Source organism: Acartia tonsa, chromosome 13 (genome assembly GCF_053477335.1).
Source record: "Acartia tonsa isolate MP-2025a chromosome 13, ASM5347733v1, whole genome shotgun sequence".
In the NCBI taxonomy this organism is placed as follows: domain Eukaryota; kingdom Metazoa; phylum Arthropoda; class Copepoda; order Calanoida; family Acartiidae; genus Acartia; species Acartia tonsa.
Genome location: NC_137272.1, coordinates 26,213,613 through 26,217,339, shown reverse-complemented (window position 1 = coordinate 26,217,339; position 3,727 = coordinate 26,213,613). Strand labels below are relative to the sequence as shown.

Here is a 3,727-nt window from a genome sequence, read left to right as displayed (position 1 = left end):
AAAATTTGGGAAATTTTCCAAACATCCTCTAAATTCCTCATTTGGTAGATCAAAATTATTTGGGTGAAAAATGGGAGAATAGTTATTTCTCGCATCGTATTATAAACGGCTTTCCACGAAAATAAAAATGTACAATTATAAGATTAAAACCATTTTTTTAGCCCCGAGATGCCGTAGGCACCAGCTTAAAAAACTGGTTTTAATCTTATGATCGTACATTTTTATATTCGTAGTAAACTGGATATAATACGATGCTAGACATAGTTTTTTCGTATGGATGAGAACCGGTTCTAATCCACCGGATTAGAATTGGTTTCGAATGAATACGAGAAAATTAGTATTATTGTCACTACTGAAAGATAGGCTTTAACTATAATTATTTGATTGCTATTAATAAATTTTGTAAATATAGTTTTGGTATCTCTAATGCAGTATTCCTAGCTCTCACATACTTTCAGTGTCCTCTCCCTTGCCCACATTATGCAGGTAAGAAAATTCACTACCTACTAACAGACCAAGAACGTCCAAGCTTTTTTTTGAGGGGGTTAAAATGAGCAGTTTCAAAGAAATGAGGGGGGTAATCTTAGGTATTCTTTTAATCTAGAGGTGATTAAAATAAAAGTGTTCAAAGTTTGAGTGGGAGGATGTTCTCTCAATCATTGTAATAAAAACTTTGGGTACTTTTATTATTTTTTAGTATTAATGGGGTGTATAATAAATATCAATTAATTATCTACTGTCTTATCCATTTAGATACCTTGTTGTTCTAAATAGCTTATTTTACATGTTATTTGTCACTGCTAGATTAAACTAATAAGAATATAATTAATTATTATATAATTAATATAAGAAGTACCCAAAGTTTTATGACAACAAATGAGTGATCATGTTTATAAAATTTCTGTTACAGACCTACATCCCAAACAAAATAATATTTGCCTAAAAGAAAACGTTTAGATTCTGAAGAAATCTATTTTGTATAAACAAAAGTTATAAAATTCCTTACTTACGCTCAATGGACTTTGAATAGCCAACTTTTAACAAAGAATTTAACAATTCTTTTCAGGGGTCGTTTCTTTTTATCTTTATTTTTGTAGTCAAACTTATTTATAAGTCTTATGTGTTGGTCTGTCTATCTTGCTCATAGCAAACCGTCATTGAATCATGCATTTTCATATACCTCTATTACTTCGGATCATGAGGGAGGATAGGGGGATGTGCTGTTTATTACACTAGTCCTCAAAGTCTTATCATAACGTTTTCTTATTCGTTGGCATAATAATCTTTGGGACTTTATTTGAATTTTGATTGGTTGGTTCATTTCGTTGAGTATTTAAACGTTTAAACAAGAAAATTACGAAGGAAGTAAATTTTGTGTCATGTGTGATGTAATTTTTTCATCATTGGGGAGGTGCATCAATTTATCGGCCATTGTCTTATCTCTTTATATCTCCCTCCTTTAAAATCCCTTTTTTGATATTTTGCTGCCCATCTACAAATACAATTGTTCTTGATATTCAACAATGACTTTAACGGACCATTAACTCTTTATGTTTAAAGAAAATCATAAAAACAAATGTTTTACAAAAAATCAAAGTTAGAAACAATAATAAAATGATATTAAAAATGCAACAAAATAAAAGAAGTTATGAAAAAAACTTTTTATTTCATTTATTGTTTCAGAGGAAGTTTCTCTATAACTGATGAAGTACAGAGTGAGTAATAGAGTAGATGCTCAATGCTTAGAATCCTATTTATTATAATTGATAAATTGATTTTCTTTTCAGCAATGTGTGACGAAAATGTTACGTGTGAAGATTTTCTTTTGAGGATAGGTTGGCCATCTAGTATACTATTTCTATTGGTAGGAGTTTTATGTCTTTTTGATTTCAGTGTCGCATTTAATGTTTTAAGAGAAAAAAACGAAAACTTTATACGATAATTTTAATTAAGAAATTGCAGAATTTTTAGCATAACGTGTATCTTATATATCAAAATTACTACGATTTCTCCTTTCAAAATAGTTAACATTTTTCATAATTTTTTGTATTGAAGGATATTAATTAACTTAATTCCTCACAACAAATGTCCTTAATGAAATATTTTTTTCTATTTATGAATATAATATGTATGTTTTGATGGAAGTAATAAGAAAAGGACGTTTTTGTGCATTAGCATCGCATAAATATAGTTATAAACCTTCCCTGTACCTATAAGAAGCTTCAATAAAAAGGAGAATTATATCGGTTCATATAAGGAAAGCAGTAAAACAAAGTGGTAAGGTGAATTTAAGGTAAGGTGTAGTAGTGGAGATTGATATTGAAGAGAATAGGCAATTTATTACACTAGTCCCCAATGTTTTATAATAGCGTTTTTAGTCGTTGGCTTTATAACTTTGGAAACTTTTATTGAATTTTGATTGGTTGATTTATTAAGTTAAGTGTCTAAAGTTTCAACCTCTAATTGATATCTAAAAAAAGGGTTTATTTTTGTTTGTTAACATTGGGAATGTACATCAATTTATCGGCCATTGTCTTATCCTTGAATGACATTAACGTCGAAAATCAGAGAGATTATTCTAAAATTGTTATCTATCAAAATATGTATTTTTAGGCTTTGTCTGCATTCTGTGAAATCAAATTCAAGGAAGCTTTTATACTTTTTTTAGAAAATTATTAGAATTTTTAAAAAAAATTAATTTCTAAAATTCGATATCATTTTTTCATCGTTTTCACAATCAAAACAATCCGTATCCTCCTAATATATAAAGTAATAAGCTTTTTTGTCTGTACAGAAGGATCTCGCTAACCGCTGAACTGATCAGGTTCTCCTTAACTAGGTAGCTTCTCATAGGTCCCGGGAAGGTTTATAACTATTTTGGGGGAGGATTACAACCATCCTCCTAAGAGTAATCGCCCCAGAAAAAAATTCAGCCCCCCACCAAAAAAAAGTAAAATATTTTTTTTTATAACTTTTTTATGTAAACTAAATTTTAAAAAATGAGTTTTAGGATTCATATTCCCCCTCCTTTAGTGCCCCTAGAGGCCTCTAGGGGGCGTATCCGCTAGTAAAAGTTATATAGTGTCACCTCTTTATAGGTCCAGGGTGGGGGTTTACAACTATTTTCAGAGCTCTATTCTCCACACAGTGACGTAGCCGCGTCTAAACAAAAGAATACAAACCTAATATTAAAATGAATACAAGCTTGAAAACAGGGACGATTACATCTGATGCCGTGGCATAGAAAAATTCTGGAACCAAGAAGGTAAAAATATTAGATATAATCCCCTAAATAGTAAGTTATACACAATAATCCGTCCGTCCGTTTTTATATCTGGTCATTTATAATTCAATCCTATAATAACATTAACAAGCGACTAAATTTTAAGAAAAAATAAAAAAATTACTGCAATATCGTATCAAGATATGTACACTTTCTAACCTAAGATATGGTCGGATTGTTCCTACACTGTGTTTCTATTTATCCATTAAGGGGCTAAACCTCTAAACTTTCTTTACCAGGAATATGGTATAACCAACAAGCAAAATAAATCTAAAATAATATTTGGGGGGCAAATGGAGAGGTCGCCAATTTTACGATGTATTGCCCCCCAACGACAGCTGAAAAACACGTATAGGTTTCGAGATTTTCTTCCGAATTGATTTCGTTATTGGTATGAGCTGTTTCTTTACATATTGTAAACAAATTTGTTTTTTTTATCATTGA

At 30.3% G+C, this 3,727-nt stretch overlaps 1 long non-coding RNA gene across 1 annotated transcript; it reads left to right on the top strand.

Annotated features, from left to right (window-relative positions):
- Positions 1–410: 410 nt before the first annotated feature.
- LOC145304183 (uncharacterized) lies at positions 411–2,647 on the top strand. Its single transcript, XR_013874018.1, has 3 exons — positions 411–486; positions 1,788–1,864; positions 2,614–2,647. It is a non-coding gene; the product is annotated as an uncharacterized LOC145304183 (long non-coding RNA).
- Positions 2,648–3,727: the final 1,080 nt, after the last annotated feature.